Here is a 19,883-nt window from a genome sequence, read left to right on the forward strand (position 1 = left end):
AATGGGCTTTAGTGCCTCAGGGCTTTTAATTGTCTTGTAAAAATCAACAATGCTGCAGATCATTTTAGCTCTTCCCAAAAATGCACTGTTCTTCATTATCCATAATTTAGCAACTCCTTCTTTTTCCTTGTTGAAGCTGCCTGTCACTGTTCTACCTTTTGCTATGAGTGAGGCAATGAAATGGTAGGTAAGACTTCTGTGAGCACAAGCACTTGTACATTTTTGTGAGTGCAATGCAAATCTGTGAATCAGTTTCAAGCTGTTATGTGTGCCATGGGATGCCGACTTTGGAGGCAATGCTTAGTATTATAATGTCATTTTCTCAGAGGTGGCAAAAGCATGACCATGTGTTACCAATGTTTTTTTTTAATCAAAGGATGTATGTTCTAGACTTGCAGATTTTTTTGGGTTGCTGGGTTCTCCCCTATAATTTTTATAAGAAAAGAATTGCAAGAGAAGAGAAGGCAGGCCAACCTGCATTCTTTAATACGACCTTGTACAAAGATTGGTTGCAACACCAAGATCTAATATCTTCAGCTGATACCCCAGCAGCACCCTTCCTAAATTTGGATGACCTGAAGATGGTAGTGCACACACTGGTAACCTCAAGGTTGGACTTCTGCTATGTGCTTTACATTGGTCTACCTTTGTACCAAGTTCAGAAACTCCAGCTGGTTCAAAATACGGCAGCCCAGATAGGTTATGGGAACATCCAGGAGTGAGCATATTACACCTATCCTAAAGTCACTCAACCGTTTGCCAATTAGATTCTGGGCAAAGTACAAGGTGTTGATTTAACCTTTAAAGCCTTACATGGTTTGAGTTACCTACAGGATTGCCTGTACAATCCTGTAGGTAACCCAATCCACCCCGAACACTTGGGTCTTCTGTGGGGCGGCTACTCCAACCAGCCAGAACCCGACTGGCAACTGTCACCCAGAGGACCTTTCCATCGGCCGCCCCAAGACTGTGGAACGACCTGCCGGAAGGGCTCCAACAGCTAGATCAGCTGTCACAATTTTAAAACCATTTAAAGACCCATCTCTTCAGCCAGGCCTACCCAGCCAGTTTTTAAGCATGAATTTTAAACTAGTGTCCTTTCTTAAATCTCTATTTTGTGTATTTTAATATGTATTTTATAGAAATACGTTTAATATGTATCTTTTATAGAAATACATTTTAATATGTGTATTTGTGGTATTTTTACAATGTTTATGTGTTTTAATTATTCTGTAACCCACCTAAAGCCACGAGGAGAGGCGGGTAAGAAATTAAATCATTATAATCATTATTATTCAAAGTTGCAATCCAACATTCAAACAACTACAGCACACTAAGGTATAGTAGATGGCAATGAAAGGCAGGGACATTTTACTTATCCATCAAGCCAACCCTGACCGAGACCGCCTTCCACCTGGAAACCGATGTCCTCACTGCGGGAGAACATGCCGATCAAGGACAGGTCTCTTCAGCCATCTACGGATCCATCCCCAAGATAGCGAAGACGGAGGACCATCATCCTTGAACTACGAGGGATCGCATAAGTAAGTAAGTAAGTACATTTTACTTATAGTGTCTCACTTCTGAAACTCCACCCTATCATTCATTCTCTGCATTCGGACAATAGGTAAAGATTGATTTATTTTCTCCATTTTGTAATGGTATCTGGATTTGAACACGAGTCTTACTCAATTCAATACTCCGTTACAGAGCACACTGGCTCTTGAAATTCTGCTTCAAGGGTTTATGACTAGAGACAGAGTAAAAGGAAATACAGAATAAAAATAATAAAAAGCTCAAATGCTAAATAAATGTTATGAACAACAAAGGAATATCTGACAATGAAAGGCATTCAAAAGTGGCTGACCAAGGTTTCTTTGTAAAAAATATGATGTCCTTAATCAAGTTGGTATTTTTTGATATTTGGGTGGCTTTTATCCTGACGTTAAAGAAGACATCAACATTTTGCCCAAGTGGGAAATCTATATCCTGTATTATTGTGGTGTTAATAACACAGAAGGCTAAATCAACGGGGAATTGATTTCTTGAAGCTAAATAGACTATTGGCCTTCGCACAGAAGCCGCTTCCAGTCAATGAAGGAATGGCCTTTTCAATTTAGTTCTGCTGCTGTCGATGTAAATAAAATTGCTCATGAAGCAAATTGCAGCTCCTTACTGTGTGCACTTGAAACCATCCAATTCTTTGCAAATGGTTGTTTTATGTTAGCAATAGGACTGTGAGAGTGTGTCAGCCAAATGCAAAGTACAGTTTACTTTGAAGGTCAGTTGAGGATTGTTATGGGGTGCATAAGAATGGTTTGTGGCATGGACAGAAGTGAAAAGTGATAAGAGCTGGGCAGGAGAAAGCAAGGAAAGGAAAGGCAAAGGCTGTTCATAAAGGCAAAGGCTCTTTTGACCCCTGCCACCAATCATTTAATCTATATCAAAGGGGAAAGGTCTTGATGTTTAAATAATAAATCAGAATGATATTCCTGACACATCTGGATGTCTGGTATGGCACAGTTCATGTGCACCTTGTATTTAAAAGAAAGCTAATTGTCCTAAATCCAATTACTAGAATAAACCAGTTTAATTTAGGAGTAATTGGTAAATCAACATTGATATAAATTTCATTCTTTCTATTCTTGTTGAGACTACTAAGTCGATGTATGTCATAGTATGAGATAGGTGCAACCCTTCTAGGCTAATTACACTAGTGTATGGGAGCCTTACTCAATTCAGTGTCCTCCAAGGGTTTTAAGATCCAGATGCCCCAGTTAATCACCATTGGCTAGGGCTGATGGTGAAACAAGTGTGGTATCCCACCCCTCTTTCTTTGGAATGAGAGTTCTTAACTATCTTAGTATCTTTTTTGGAAGTCCTTGTCTTTACCATCTGCTTGCCCAACCCATGATCAACAGTATAATCTAAACAGTCAGTATTAGCATTGGCATTCCACTTAGATACTCTGAGAAATTCAGGATGTTTATATGGGAGAATGATCAGTCTCTTTATTCTTTATTTAGGCTATTTTATTAATAGAGTAGCAGATATACAAATGTACACACTTCTTAGGGAGGAATTTCCTTCCTGTTTTCATGGAAGACATGGATCTATAGGATTGATCATGTAAAGAAGAGAAATCAAAGTAATAGATTGAAATGCCCGAACTTAGATTTATTTTAAAAGGTTTCAGTTCAGCACCGAGTCCATAAACAAATAGAGGGCTGGCTAAACAAGTGTAGACACATAATAGGTCATGTTGCTTTTGCAGTACAAAGTGGTAAACAGGATAAAATGAATCAGTCTGGACAGGCCAGTGGTGACAATACCTAGGAAACAATGACAATGAATAGAAACGGTATCAAATATGTGATTAAATAATCGTGTTCAGGTTTTATTGAAGTTGGAAGCAATGCATTTTTAATAACAATGTTACCTGTAGTGCAATAGATTATGGGGGAAATAAAGTTATCATGTCATCTTTGCAAAACAATGCAATGATGAGGAACAATGTTACTCAATAATAGTCATTCTTTATTTCAAAAACGCAATGAGGATGACCATGGGGTGAATTTGTGGACATATTTAAAATTAATAAAATGTTACTCTTTAATACAAAGTATGTGTTCACGGATAGCCATGTTGGCTTGCTGCAAAATGCAATACAATCCAAAATACACAATGAGGAGGAAGGCTGTCGATGTTGTTAGTGCGCTTGACAGCACAAGCAGGCCTGGGTTACGAATATTTGTTCTAAAGTTGAATTTGCATGTAGGTTGGAACAGATACATTTTAAAAGTGCAACTCCAGTCAAAAAATATTTTTAAATGTTTCAGATAGCATAGGGAAGGGTTTACAGCCCTGTAATATTTGTTTTGCTTTCTGTTGCAAAGATTTCACCTTACTTCTGTCCCTGTTGATAATTGAATTTTGAACATTTTGGAAACAAGGGTTGTTGACAAAGCTTCAGCAGAGACACTCTTTTCCCATAAATATTATAGGAATGAATTTCTCTTCCTAAGGGTAGATTTCCTCTCACTTCCTGTTGTGTCACCCTTGCTAGTAACTAGCTAGTAACTAGCGGTTCCCCCTTGTTGTCTGTGCAAAAAAGAGGACGTATAGAATATCTAGTACAGACATTATGGAACAGAAATGGCTTATCACTTCTGGCTGTGTTGGTTTTAAAATTTTATACTTGGATTAGTTTTAATTTTAAGTTTAGTTCCCTTAATGTTTATATGTGAAAACATATTTCTGTTATGTTACTGACTAATTTGTTGTAATGTCTTTATTATTACTTGTATGTGGATGTTGGAGATGTTTTTAGATTTGGGTAGTTCTGGCAGTTTTAGTTTGTTGATACATTTCGGCACTGAAAAGTATCAACAAAGGTATCAACTGATAAGGTACTAAGAGTTGGATATAAGTCAGATTTTTGTAACTCTTGCCCCTTCCATACAGCTGTATAAAATCCACATTGAACTGGATTATATTACAGTGTGGACTCAGATAATCAAATTCAAAGCAGATATTGTGGATTATCTGCCTTGATATTCTGGGTTATATGGCTGTTTGAAACGTCTCTCAGAGACTGCCTGTTTTCTCTTTCATTGTTTGGGATATGTAAAGACTGTCATATGTATCCTTGAACAAAAGGTTTTTTAAATAGCAACCAGTTATTTTGTATATGGCTTCAGTCCCATGACAACAACCTTATTAAAGCTAGGCAGGCTGGATCTGATGATATTCATAGACAGAAAACCCTCATGCAGGGTGTTTTGAATTCCATAACTAAGTAGCCAAACTAGAATATAGGCAAATGATTTTTGGAGAGAACTGTCATTTCTTGTTTCACCTCAGATATTATCATATCTTGGATGGGTGCTGCTGATGCCAACAAAATCCTAAATATGTTTGCGGGCTGGTAAGAAAAAAAATGGATAATATATCCCAGATCTTTTCTGTGCCACCAAATGCATAACTGGTGAGAGAGAATAGAAAGAGTTATCTGAAGAGGCTTTCAGATACAAACTAAAATAAACCCCCTTCAAATCCTTGCCCAGTGAAAACATTAAAAGGATTTGATGATTTGATTGGTTTGTGAGCAACAATCTAAAAAAAATATATGTTTGTTCTTACCAAAGCTTTTCTCTTCTCATTGGAAAATATGTCTTTTTGTTAGTTAACATCAAAGAATTAATTCAATCCCCTCAGTACGGTATTGTGAAGTTTCTGCATAAATCTGGGCAAAAATTATTATCTCTTCATTTCTTTGTAATTATAAGCAAAGCTACTTGCACTGTTCTAATGGTGGAAAGGGATGGATGTCACACCTAGAAATGAATTAAAGTAAAAGGATATTAATTAAAATGGCTCCCTGGAGGTAATTTCAAACACAACTACAAATAATTTGTAAACTATTGTTCTTGCAGCACTTTTCAATAATGCCTCTGCTGACTTTTTTTTTTGAGATTGCCATTGATGTGATATAATCATTCCACATAAAAGTGTGATAGTATTTTGTTTAAATTTTAAAAAATCAGACTTGGCAAAAACCTTTATTAGAATGCTAAAAACATTTCTCACACACCTAAAAAAAAATTAAAGTCCATCATAAGTCTTCATCCACTGATAGTTATGATGGGGGAAGAAATAGAAAACTGTTCCATAAATATGTGTTCATCCTTAAAATAAATGGTTTCTGCATAGCACATTTGAACATATAGATCTGATATTTCAGATCAATTGAATTCATTCCTTTTCTCTCAAAACTATCCTTACCCAATCATAGTGACAAATGGCATCCAATGAAGGAGTTTTAATACATACATTTATGAGTTGTTTATATTCCATTTTAAGCGAATCCTCCTTCCCCGTTAGCTACTTTGTTTGCAGCAAAAACTACAATAAAGAATCTTGTGGTGCCTTAAAGTAACACGAAGTCTTTCCACCACTGTTTTGGATCTTGAGTCCCTTCCAGATTCTCTGGACTGCTCCTTTTCTGGCCAAAACAAAAGGAGGAAGATTAACTCCTAGAACCCTGTTACACTACCCACATAGTGCTACATTTCTACTGCCAAGGCTATTAGCATTTCTACTGTGTTTGTAAAATGAAAGGAAGGGAGATAGAAGGTAGGTAAAGGTTTTTCCCTGACGTTAAGTCTAGTCATGTCCGACTCTGGGGGTTAGAGCTCATCTCCATTTCTAAATTGAAGAGCCAGCATTGTCCGTAGACACCTCCAAGGTCATGTGGCTGGAATGATTGCATGGAGCGCTGTTACCTTCCCGCCGGAGTGGTACCTATTGATCTACTCACATTTGCATGTTTTTGAACTGCTAGGTTGGCAGAAGCTTAGGGCTAACAGTGGGAGTTCACCCCGTTCCCTAGATTTGAACCACTGACCTTTCGGTCAGCAAGTTCAGCAGCTCAGCGGTTTAACCCACTGTGCCACGGGGGCTCCAACCATGGCTACAACCTATGAAATCCTGGGATTTATTGTTTGGTCAGAGGCATCAGAAGAGCTTCCTATCTAAAGAGTCTAAATGGCCTTCCTCATACTAGATATCACAAGCTTCCATAGGGTAGAACCGTGGCAGTTAAAGTAGAATCACAGCACAGTCTGAACTTCTCCAAGAGTGACATTTCACTTTTAAGTAGTTGTATGATCCTACTCACTACTGTTTAACATAAATACATTTTTCAGTGCACTTCTGGTGACTTTTTTGTTTGTTTTTGTTCATTTTGGCCAACCCCTGGGCTACCTGTGTCTCCCAGGGCAGAAGATTCACCTCCCCCCCCCCAAAAAAACTGGGGCAAATGCCAATCTCGGTTACAGCATGAGAAATTGTGAATTACAGCCCTCTGCAAGAAACAACAAAGAGAAAACTTTACGTATGTGAATAATATGCAAAAGTTCTCCCTCACTGTTAGTTCTCCTTTTCAAAATTATGTTTGCTTTTGTTACAGAAGGCACAGGAGTCTCTAGCAAAAAGTCCTGCGATGACTTTAGAGGTGACTGAAGTCCAGAGGTGACTGAAGAAGTGATGGCTTCAGCACTTAGGGTTGCTATTGTGTATCTGCCATGCCTTAACTATCCCAGCAAATGGGCGTAGGTGTCAGTATTGATCTGATCATCTTTATGCTCAGGAATTCCAGCAGGAGCTGCCCATATACACTCCAAGTGTCCCAGTTTGGCAGGTACATTCCCAAATAATTTTCTGTTATTCCACTTTTCCCACTTGTTTTTTTTAAATATCTAAATATTTTTTCTCTTTCCTCCTACTTTCCCCCTTTATCCTCACCTTGCTTCAAATGCTGCAAATTGAGTTCAATGTAGAAATGTAATTTGCACTTTGTTAACTCAGTAAGTCAGAGAGCAGAGGAAGGAACATAACCTTGCTCTTTTCAGTAGACCCGGGGGAAAAAACAAAAAACTGGAGCCTCTCCTAGCTTGTGTGTTCTTTGTTGTTGCCATCCAGACCACACTGTAATGTAGCTTGGCCATTTGAGTCCTGCTTGAGTCCATGGGATATGTGCTCACTATGAATGACTGACTACATAAACAAAACAAAAAAACCTGATGTTAATGTCAAGTGTAGTTTTGAAATTGTAAGTACACTGTTTTATCGCAATCATTTTTATAATTGTTCCATTAACTGGACACTCCAACAGCTCCATTTTCTACAGCCATTTCTGCATAATGGAAACCGCAGTTGCATTAAAGAGAGCAATCAATCTCCCTTGACTCCACAGTCAGATTTAGAGTTATAATACATTATTACACATTATTACAGTGCTGTTTCTCAAGGGTACAGAGAATGGGCATAATATCAGAGAAAGCTGTTTGAGAGGTTTAGGTTGGGGAAGAGACCTATTGGAGCACCTAGAAGAAACTAAGGTGGTTGGGCCTGGGTGATTTAATGCTTCCAAAGGGATTGGAAAGCTCCTTCAAAAACCCATTTTTTTCATATTTTCAACAACATGACCATATCCTCTACATCTAATGCTGCCTCTATGTCTTGGCATGCCAATACCTAGCAATTTCTTGCGGTGCTTTTGATTTTATTTTTCACAATACAACTGAATTTTATATGATTTACTCCACAAGCCATGTGAGAATCTGACAATTAAGTGTTTGGAGTTAGTGTTGGGGGAATCATTCGTTTTTACTTGTTTGATCTTACAGACGAGAAGGGAGCAAGTTGTACCCTCACTGAAGTCTTTTGCTTCTGGAAGGTGCTACAAATTGCTGAACCAAGAAATGAATCTGACCGTTTGTTACTCATGTTATAAAAACATCTCCAATTCTCAGAGTGACCTGCTGCGATTTACACAGCAGGGAGCCATCCAAGGTCAGTTTGTGCATATCTGGTAAGTGAATGCCAGCTACTGGGTTTCCAGACATATTCCTTAATGTCCAGGTATCGTTTGATGAGTGTCTTCGATGCCCTAACAGTATCAACCTGACTTCCCAAGACCTTTCCTTTTCCAATTCATTTGCCTCTCTGCAGGTGGTTGAAAAGATGAGAAGAATTGAAAGGGGAAAGAGAAAACCAAGAGCCCATGAGTTTGACAGGCTGCTAAAAAAAGAGAAGGAAATGATGCACAAAACTGCTTATGGGTGGGCATAATGCTAACTGGAGTTTGAGCTGAATATTTGAATTGGATGGAACACCAGAGACGGTGGGCTCAATTTCCAGCAGCAGATGCTTAAAGGTCCAAGATAGTGGTAACAGCTGTTGTCTGTCCTCCAACCATTCTTCCTAAACTTTCCAGTAATCTCACATGTTGGAGGGAACCCTGGGTGCCACACACCCTTCCCTAAACCACTATGAAAAAGGTATGAAAAAGGAGTCATGAAATCAACAGACTACAACATTTTATATATAACAATAAGGACATGTGTGGCCAAATAACATTAGAGTGTGTAGATGATAGAAGTTATTAATGAGGAAGAACAGACAAGCAATTAGAGGCTGTATTCGTTTGCTTTTGCCTTGGTTTACCAGGATTTTGCCCCTTCCTGTCCTCTCCTCACTGCTGAGTTGAGTGCCAATTGAGTTGCTGTGAGTCTTTGGGCTGTATGGCCATGTCCCAGAAGCTTTCTCTCCTGACGTTTTGCCCACATCCTCAGAGGTTATGAGGTATGTTGGAAACTAGGGAAGGAAGGTGTGTGTGTATATATATATAAGGTCCAGAGTGGGAGAAAGAACTCTTGTCTGTTGGAGGCAAGTGTAGATGTTGCAATTAATCACCTTGATTAGCATTTGATGGCCCAGTGACCTCAAGGCCTGGCATGTGGACAATTTCAACAGAAAGGAGGAAACCATGAAAATGAACAAAATCTGGCTACCAGTATTTTAAAAACCCTAAAATCAGAACAGTATATAAAGAACAACATTCTGAAAACAGCGAACTTCCAGACATGAAACAATCAGGGCCAGCTAACACCTCCCAACAAAGGATTTCCCCAGACAGGAATTAGCCAGGCCTTGAGTTACAAGGCCATTAAATGCTGATTATGATAATTAATTACAACGTTCTCATTTGTCTCCAACAGACATGAGTTCTTTTTCCCACCCTGGATCTTCCACAGATATATAAACCTCTCTTGCTTAGTTTCCAATATACCTCCCAACCTCTGAGGATGCCTGCCATAGATGTGAGCAAAACGTCAGGAGAGAATGCTTCTGGAACATGGCCATACAGCCCAGAAAACTCACAATAACCCAGCACCAGATTGTGTTTGATACTGGAAGCAACGCAGCTCTGGTTAGTACTTGGACAGGAAACCACCAATGAATATCAGATGCTGGAGCTATATTTCTATTGTGTTTGTTCATATGGTATTCAATTGCTGCCGATTGTAAGATCACCCTGAGTCCCATTTGGGGTGAGAAAGGCGGGGTACACATATTGCAAATAAATAAATAAATAAATAAATAAATAAATATTTCAAGGGAAGTAGCTGGCAAGCCTCCCTCTGAATATTCCTTGCCTAAGAAAACCCTGTGGAATTCAGGGAATCACCATAAGTAGGTGTCTTAAAGACACACACAAACAAAGCTTGTGATGCTCCTGCAGTCAGAGAGGCAGGCCCTAACAAATGTAACCCCACTTTCTGCCTTATACAACTGTAATCTCATAAAGGCTGGATGTCCAAGTAGTTGTACTTCGTGTCATTACACAGTCCTTTTATGTCTAGATTGTTAATTTAACAAGACTTTTTCCGGAACATATTTTGAAATGAAACAAATGAAGCCTTTTGAAAGATTTGTTTGAAAAATCAATGTTGTGATTGCTTTCAAACAAGGAAAAAAAATACATATGTGTTTGTGTGTGTGTCTCTGTGTGTGGCAAACTCAATGAGTTTCACTTTGAACCCAACAATAGTTTTAACAAAACAAAACAAATCTGTTGGGCAATTATATAAAGTTTTTTCAAGGTATTAAAAAGATTTAGAATCCTTCTTTCATAATCAAGGTAAAAAGCCATTGCCTAATGTGTTCGTTGCTACACTGAATTTTTGTAATAAAAGAGATGTTTTGCCACACTTGGAGTCTTAATTGACTAGTGCCTGTAGTTATTTGTTCCTTAGAAAAACCAGATGCAAAGCCTCTATTAAAGGTTAAAAGGCACCACTGCCACATGGGATTTAATTTAACGTTGCGCTAAGTGTTGTTACAGTTTGAAGGCAAAGGCAACAGAGGTCAGGTGAATGCGGCATAATACAATTATCTTGTTCCCTCTGCTCCCCTCTTGTATTTGTTGTTCCAGATTAACTTGTCACATAGTGCCTTACCTGTACACTCAAAAAAAAACACCATCTTCTGCACTGTAACTATAAATTGCAGACAGACACATTCTTAATTGCTTGTTATAAAGAAATTACGCTCTGAATAAAAGCTGGGCTTCTACAGATGGTTCACATCCTTGTGAAAATAAAGTATCCCGTGATTTTGATCAGGTCTGCAGAATGTGTGGCTTGCATAACTGAAAATCTGCCATTGGCCAGGTAGGGTAGCCAATGGGGACCTTTTGTAACTAGGTTGTGAAAACACCAGCAGTCTCCAAGGCTTTTTTGGTTGTTCTTTATTTGTTCAGTCGCTTTCGACTCTTTGTGACCTCATGGACCAGCCCACGCCAGAGCTCCCTGTCGGCCGTGGCCACCCCCAGCTCCTTCAAGGTCAAGCCAGTCACTTCAAGGACACCATCCATCCATCTTGCTCTTCCTTCACTCAGCCTTCCTTATGGTCCAGCTTCGCATCCATATGTTATTACAGAGAATACCATTGCTTTCACTATGTGGACCTTTGTTGCCAGTGTGATGTCTCTAAGTGTTATCTCCCCAAGGCTTGGTGGAACACAAATTGAATGTAACTGTTCTGTGGCAGAAATCTTTCTTTGATTAGCTCTGCACATGCGTTTCTGTTAATCATATAATGTTCAACTTTGCTGAGTAGTAAATCAGCAATACTGTATGACTATATCTTACTAGGGGCCCCTGGTGGCACAGTGTGTTAAAGCGCTGAGCTGCTGAACTTGTGGACCAAAAGGTCCCAGGTTCAAATCCCGGGAGCAGAATGAGCGCCCGCTGTTAGCCCCAGTTCCTGCCAACCTAGCAGTTTGAAAACATGCAAATGTGAGTAGATCAATAGGTACTGCTCCGGCGGAAAGGTAACGGCGCTCCATGCAGTCATGCCGGCCACATGACCTTGGAGGTGTCTACAGACAATGCCAGCTCTTCGGCTTAGAAATGGAGATGAGGACCAACCCCCAGAATCGGTCACGACTGGACTTAACGTCAGGGGAAACCTTTACCTTTACTATATTTTACTCACTGTTCTTATGGTCAACAGGAAAAAGAGGCAACAATGCTATTATCTATAAGGTAAAGGTTTTCCCCTGACATTAAATCTAGTCGTGTTCGACTCCGGGGGTTGGTGCTCATCTCCATTTCTAAGCTGAGGAGCCGGCATTGTCTGTAGACACCTCCTAGGTCATGTGGCTGGCATGACTGCATGGAGAGCCATTACCTTCCCGCTGGAGTGGTACTTATTGATCAACTCACATTTGCATGTTTTTGAACTGCTAGGTTGGCAGAAGCTGGGGCTAACAGTGGGAGCTCACCCTGTTCCCGGGATTTGAACCGCCAACCTTTCAGTCAGAAAATTCAGCAGCTCAGCAATTTAATCTGCTGTACCACCTGGGGCTCCTTTAGGTGTGCCATATTTTTTCTGGTCTTTTTTTGAAATAATCTTTAGTAAAAATACAAAACAAAGAATAAAAACATAAAATACAACAACCCAATATGAAATTAAAACTACCATAAAGCATTTTTCATTATATGCCAAAATAACAGACACATTAAAGCAAATCAAATATACTGAATCATTGAGATGTATTCTATGTGTATAGTTTGTTCCCAAGAAACTTCCATGAATCTGGGTTGGAACTATGATTAGGAGGACATATATTTAAATACACTTTTCTTATCAAATGGGTCTTAAAAACCTTTCAAAGCCAAATGTGAGGAAATCTCTTTTATTTCATTCACTTTAAACCATATATCCTGTCTTGAATAGAATTCAAAACAATTTTTTTTTAAAAAAGAATTATGATAAAGATCACATTTTGGATTGAATAAATAAGCATTGTAGGATCATCTTCAACACATTGACTTCCTTTGATTAATTAATAATGACTCAGAAATGAGTTATTCTGTGAGTCAAACTCAAATCCATCAGGTTTTGACAAAGTCTTAAAGTCTCCCTAATACAGAGTAATGATTGTCAAAATTCACTCTCACAGAGAAGCAAAAAAAAAAAAAAGCATTCGAGGGAAGAGCAGATCAACTATTCTCCAAAATTAGCATCTTTACAGGATGGTGAGGAGAAAGAGTCTGAAAGTATTGATTGCATTCTCATTTGTGAAGAAGTGAAGAAACAACTGAATTAAGGTTATTTCCCCCGACCATAGATTCTACTATTCCTTCTAACAGTGAGCGAGCGGAAAACCAGTGTAGTTTAATGGTTTTAATGCTGGGCTGAGACTTGGGAGATCCAGATTCTTGTCCCCAATGAGCCATGAAAGCCACTGTATGTCCTTAGCTTATGCTTTTTTGGTTGATTGGTTGCAGTTTATGCAGTAGTTCTTCCAGTGTGAGGCCCAAAACAATAAAACAAAATTGTATAAAAACTTAACAAGAAAATTAAAATGCAATTAAAATATCACCATATTAAAAGCATAAATTACAGAATATAAAATCATTTCAAAACATACAAAAGTTATAACTAGAGTATGACCCAAGAAGGTTTCCTGCAAACAATTACTCAATAGAAGTCTGATAGACTGAAAAACATCTTTGCCTGTTGGGGAAAGAAAGCAGAGAAAGGCAGATGTGGGCAACAAACAAAAAGAATGTTCTCTTTTGTGTCTTCTTCAAACAGATTTGCAATGGGGGCAGGACTGAGAAAAAGCCTTCCTCTGAGGATCTTAAGATTCTGGTACATTCATATAGGGCAGTGGTTCTCAATCTGGGGTCCCCAGATATTTTTGGCCTACAACACCAAGAAATCCCAGACCAAAAACATCTGGGGACCCCAAATTGAGAACCACTGGTATAGGTAGATATGGGCTTTCAAATACAGGCAGTTCCTAAATTATAATCATCTGACTTACTTACAACTCCTAGTTACAAACGGGGATGAGACAACAGGAAGTGAGAGGAAATCTACCCATAGGAAGGGAAATTCAACCCTGTAAGAGTTATCATAGGGAAAAGGTATCTCCAATGAAGCTTTATCACCAATCCTTGTTTCTAAATCAACCCAAAAGTTCAAGATTCAATTGTCACAGGGACAGAAAGTGAGGTGAAATCTTATGAACAGCAGCACAGCCAACAATATGCTAGCTAAAACTAAAATGTACCTGTTCCGATTTATATACAAATTCAGCTTAAGAACGGATCTACAAAATCTTGTTCATAACCTGAGGACCGCCACAGTCATTGGTCAGAACCCTGTTGTTGACCTATGCTCATATGACCCCCTTTTACATAAGTATAAGAGCTTTTAAAGGAAAAGAAGGAATTGCCCATTACCTTCTAGTGCAGTGGTTCTCAACCTGTGGGTCCCCAGGTGTTTGGGCCTACAACTTCCAGAAACCCCTGCCAGTGCACCAGCTGTTAGGATTTCTGGGAGTTGAAGGCCAAAAACGTCTGGGGACCCCAGGTTGAAGACCACTGTTCTAGTGCAATACCTTTGCAAATAAAGTGGAATAATAGTGCTATAGCAATTAAGTGTGATAGGATGTGTTAGGGCAGCTGGATGCAGTTTGATCCCCTGATTAGTGATTGGCTGTACTTGAACACATCTGGGCACAGTTGGAAAAGGAGAACCACCTTCTGCATTTATGACAGAGGGGACAGAGGTCTTGTTATTCTTTCTAGTCAGACGGAAGGCAACAGAACACATCCCTTTGGCCAATCTATGACCCATAACGAGAGGCTACACCTCACAGATTTTTTTGTGGGAAGAAGAGAGTCAAGTACTTGAGCTTACTGAAAGCGAGGCACGACATAAATATAGGAAACTAGCTTTGCCCGGCCACGCGTTGCTGTGGTTTATGGGAATCATTTGTTGGCCAGGAGGAATAGCAGTGAATAGCCTTGCAGCCTCAAAGCCTGTCTGTTTTCTGGAGTAGCTGGAGTAGCACCCTCAATCAAAGAGCCGCTTTGAAGCCTAGCTACTTCCTTAGTAGGGGAATCCTTGTTTGGCCAGCTTGAACTGCACTGAATAATCTTGCTGCTTAAAAACCTGGCCGCTTTCTACATAGGACATCCTTGCTAGGCCAGGTTGAACGGGACGGAGTAGCCTCGTGACTTCAGAGCTTGGGGATTTTCTATCTAGGGGAAATCTTGGTTGGCCAGGTTGAATAGCCCTGAATAGCCTTGCCACTTGCAAGCCTGGCCACTTTCTACCTTGCGGAATCCTTGGTTGGCCAGTTTGAATAGCAATTAATAGTCTCAGTGTGGCAGGTATGAATGCTGCAATTAGCCACCTTGATTAGCATTTAATGGCCTTGCAGCTTCAAAGCCTGTTTGCTTCCTGCCTTGGGAGAATCCTTTGTTGGGAAGTGTTAGCTGGCCCTGATTGTTTCCTTTCTGGAATTCCCAATTTCCCTGCTTTCAAAGTTTTGCTCTTTATTTACTGTTCTGGTTTTAGAGATTATATTGTTCTGTATTATTATACCACAGTAATTATTTCATATTATAGTAGAGTCTCACTTATCCAACATTCACTTATCCAATGTTCTGGATTATCCAACGCAGTCGGCCTTTTAGTAGTCAATGTTTTTGTAATCAATGTTTTCAATACATTGTGATGTTTTGGTGCTAAATTCGTAAATACAGTAATTACTACATAGCATTATCGCGCATTGAACTACTTTTTCTGTCAAATTTGTTGTATAATATGATGTTTTGGTGCTTAATTTGTAAAATCATAACATAATCTGATGTTTAATAGACTTTTCCATAATCCCTTCTAATTATCCAACATATTCACTTATCCAACGTTCTGCCGGAGTGTTTTATGTTGGATAAGTGAGACTGTAATGTATATTTATAATCTTATATTATCTGCTTAGAACTGGATGATATGAGGCTCCTTCTGCACAGCTGTATAAAATGCACACTGAAGTGGATTATATGGCAGTGTGGACTAAGGATAAACCAGTTCAAAGCAGATAATATAAGATTATAAATGGGTAATATAGCTGTGTGGAAGAGCCTTGAGTCTACACTGCCATATAATCCAGTTCAAATCAGATAATCTGTATTTTATAGGCAGCATGGCAGAGGCCTGATTGAAGAGGCCCTGGCCGCCATTAAATGGCTGAGTGGGTTGCTAGGAGACAAAGTGGGCGGAGCTTAGCCTTCTAACTGGCAGCAATGGGAAAAAACAATTATTCCTCTCCCTCTAATTAGGACTTTATTTTTCTTGTTTTTTTGATGTCTAAACACAGCGGGGATGACCATGTCTTTTGTGGCCAAGTTTCATGGGTTTTGGGTGTTTTGTTTCGCTGTTTACTTTAAGTTAGAAATGGTCAGAACATCTATCTATCTATCTATCTATCTATCTATCTATCTATCTATCTATCTATCTATCTATCTATACAAATAAATTAACTAAAACAAAAAGATGCTACTAGGGGCAGGTGCTAAGCATATGTGTAAAACTGTTTTAGAAATGAAGAAATCAGTCCCTTCCCTCTCCTTCCCCATCTACCAACTCTACTGCTTTAACATGCTTACTACTAAGGTTAAGCAGGAAACGAAGGCATCTCCAAAATGAGACAATATTTTCATAGAATCATAGAATAATGGAGTTGGAAGAGACCACATGGGGCATCTCGTCTAACTTCCTGTCATGCAGGAAAGCACAATCAAAATATCCCTGACAGATGGCTAACTAGCCTCTGTTTAAACGTTTCCAAGGAAGGATCTTCCACCACACTCCAAGGCAGAAAGTTCCCACATTGAACAGCTCTGCTGAACAGTTTTGTTATTCTTGTGTTGATGCTGGTTAGGATTTTTTCTCATCTGTCATGAGACAAAATCAGTATCCATGGCTCATCTATAAAAATATGGACAGTGTAACAAAAGGAGCAACATCCTGAACATCAGGAAGAACTTCCTCACTGTGAGAGCTGTTCGACAGTGGAACTCTCTCCCCAGGGCCGTGGTGGAGGCTCCTTCTTTGGAGGCTTTTAAGCAGAGGCTGGATGGCCATCTGTCGGGGGTGCTTTGAATGCGATTTCCTGCTTCTTAGCAGGGGGTTGGACTGGATGGCCCATGTGGTCTCTTCCAACTCTACTATTCTATGATTCTATGATTCTATGATTCTAGGTTTATTTGTTGAGTTGTCTAGTTATTAACAATATTTTAAGGCCACTTCTTTACTCAGGGTTGTATAGAAGAGGCATAAAAGCCAAAAGGTCTTACAATATAATATGATAAAATAACAAAATATCACAATAAAAATTGGAAGCATAACAGGAGCAAAAGGATGTAAACAGTGATTTAAATTGTTGTGTAAAATAATAACTACATATATTATTTGTGCAATGGGATTTCCTTCCAAGGGACTGAATGGTATAGGAGGAAGGAAGGAAGGAAGGAAGGAAGGAAGGAAGGAAGGAAGGAAGGAAGGAAGGAAGGAAGGAAGGTCCGAAGGTCAGTTCTTATTCTGAAAAGCTTTCAATTTTGATATTTGTGGAAACAAAGTGACTGAATAGGAAAGGAAGACAAAACCGCTAAACTGAACAGACAGGCTTCCATGTGTTTAGTGCTTAACTAGATACTCCAGTACAGACAGCTGCCTCTTCTCCATCTCTGCTTTGTTTGAAACAATTGGATATACGCTACGTGTGATGTCACATCAATGCACCATACACCAACCTCCTGCACCTCATATTTTCAGGCACCGGTGTGAACAATGCTTGGGGCAAAGTTCTTCCATCACTTCTTGTTTTTAAACTTAACAAAAACAAGATATCATGTGCACAGAAGTCCTTTGACTTGGCGTCTGTTATAGATAAGGAGCATCTTCTGCTCCAGAATAACTAATAATAGAGAAATCAAATGTCATATATTAGCTGAAGAGATCATGTCAGCATGTAGTGCCACATGCTCTCCTCTGCTAAATAGCAAATCTTGCTCTAGTTTTGAAAGGCTATCTCGTGTATGGTAGGGGAAGTCCTTCAAAGCAGCAGAGTGCTGCTCGAACTGTCAGCAACCTCTGTTCACAATGTGCCACTGATTAAAGTGGCTCCAATGGGAGACATCAGCAAGTCATAAATGTCCAAGCTTCTCCTATGTCACTCTGCATTGGCTTTTATATTCAATCAGTTCTGCTGTGCCTGCTCGTCAGTCACTCATTTAACAACCAGCCTCAAAAGACCAAGGAGTTCATATCAGCAGCATGGTAGCTAAACCACCATTTTCTGAGCCAAACAAGACATTTGTGAGAGAGGTGTGATTGAATAAAATGTCTTGAAATCATGATTTTTTCTCATTCCAGAAGAGCTATGGGTGGTGCTGCTGCTGCAGTCAGAGCAATAGAGCTCCGGATAGGGGTGTTCAATTCCCTCTCTAAAACTTCTGTTCGAATTAATTGTGGAACTTGCTAGTTTTTTAAAGGTGAGATGTACTATAAAAAAAGTGGGATTAAATCTTCTGGGCAGGGGCACAGACACCAAAACAGTGTTATCCAAAGCTGTAAAAATCAATATTTTTGGCTGGAGTTAACACTTAAAAATGTACCTGTTCCAACTTACATACAAATTCAACTTAATAATAAACCTACAGAATAGAGGTGTGCATAAATTTTTTTCCTTCATTTCCTTTGTGCTATCATTTCGTTTCGACCATTCATCTACACAAAACGAATGACAACATTTTCATAGGAAAGAGAGGTGACACAAAATAAAAGCCAAACAATCATCATGCTTGCTTTCGTTTTCTTTCGTTTCGGTCTCATAACAATAAGCAGGTATTGACAGAGGGCTGCTTTCCCATTACAGCTGATGTGTACCCATGGGTGTTAATAATAATATTAATATAAATAAGGATAGTTACTCTGGTACCCTAAACTGAGTTTACATCCAATGTGGATCAATGGGTCTTGATGATCATATTTATATTAATGTTAAGAACAGCTCTTATTCTGGCCCCCTAAGCTGAGTCTGGGTCTGGGAGAGAGCCTCAGAAGCCCTCCCATTGCAGCCAATGGTCCAAAAATTTTAGTTTTTTCATAAGACAGACAAAAATTCATGTTATATAGACAGCCAATTTTCGTTAGTGGGAAACGAATACTAAAATGAGATGACACGAATGAAACTACACAAAACGAACAGCAATTCTATACAAATGCACACCTCTACTACAGAACCTATCTTGTTCACAACTTGGGGACTGCCTGTAATGCAGTTTGAAATGTATTCTATAGTCAGCACAGAACCATATAATGCAGTTCAATGCAGTTCAAACTGCATTATATGGATTTACACTGACCATGGAATGTAATTCAAGCAGCATTACATGGCAGGGTAGATCCAACCTAAGCTTAAGTTGAACAGTTAACCAGGTTCTAATTCTGTTTTTCTTTCTTTCTTTTCTTTTAAAAAAGTGATATTTTGATGTTGTTCTTTCAAGTTTTACTAAAAACTATTTTCTTAATCTAATACAGTCAAAACATCAATTTTGTCTTGAGGCTTTCGTTAAGGTTCAAAGATAGACTGAGGCACTACAACACAGTTTATATTTCATAGTTTATGAATCTGTCGCTAATGTTGCAGAAACATAATGAACCAGATAGTGAAGATGTGCATCTGGGTACTGTAATCTTCCAAAGTGAGTTAGCAAGTTCTGATGCATACCTGGCATTTCCAATGTGTGCTGATACTTCCTAGCTGGTATTCTTCTGTACTTTGGTGAGCACCTCAATGTGCATTGATGCCCAATCTACATTGTGCCATAGTGCTTGAGTCAGTCCACTGGCTGCTACTACTACCCAACAGATGTCTGAATATTGAAACATCATGGCAGCTCTTTGTGAATATGGACATCATGAACTGCGAATGTAATACTATTTATGTCAGTCATGGTATATAAATATCCTTTTAAAAGAAAGTAAAATAAAATAAATGATAAATTGATTATATCTAGAAACATAGGATAATGTTTCTGCTTCCCTCTAACATCTGATCTGAATGGTCCAATTCTTTAGAACAGATTTGTTTTGGTAGAGAGGCTGTGGAACACCCTCCCCAGAGATATACGGCAAGCCCCAACTCTTTTGAGTTTTAGAAAAGCCTT

The 19,883-nt window shown here is 39.1% G+C and overlaps 1 long non-coding RNA gene across 1 annotated transcript in view; it reads right to left on the reverse strand.

Moving 5' to 3' along the window:
• Nucleotides 1-3,152: 3,152 nt before the first annotated feature.
• LOC134295305 (uncharacterized) overlaps nucleotides 3,153-19,883 on the reverse strand; it is a 28,445-nt gene continuing 11,714 nt past the window's right edge. The window contains exons 2-4 of the long non-coding RNA XR_010001842.1: nucleotides 5,833-6,004; nucleotides 5,143-5,336; nucleotides 3,153-3,332 (exon numbers count right to left, since the gene is read on the reverse strand). This is a non-coding gene — a long non-coding RNA (uncharacterized LOC134295305). The remainder of the gene's footprint in view (nucleotides 3,333-5,142; nucleotides 5,337-5,832; nucleotides 6,005-19,883) is intronic.

The sequence above is a fragment of the Anolis carolinensis genome, chromosome 1 (assembly GCF_035594765.1).
Source record: "Anolis carolinensis isolate JA03-04 chromosome 1, rAnoCar3.1.pri, whole genome shotgun sequence".
NCBI lineage: Eukaryota > Metazoa > Chordata > Lepidosauria > Squamata > Dactyloidae > Anolis > Anolis carolinensis.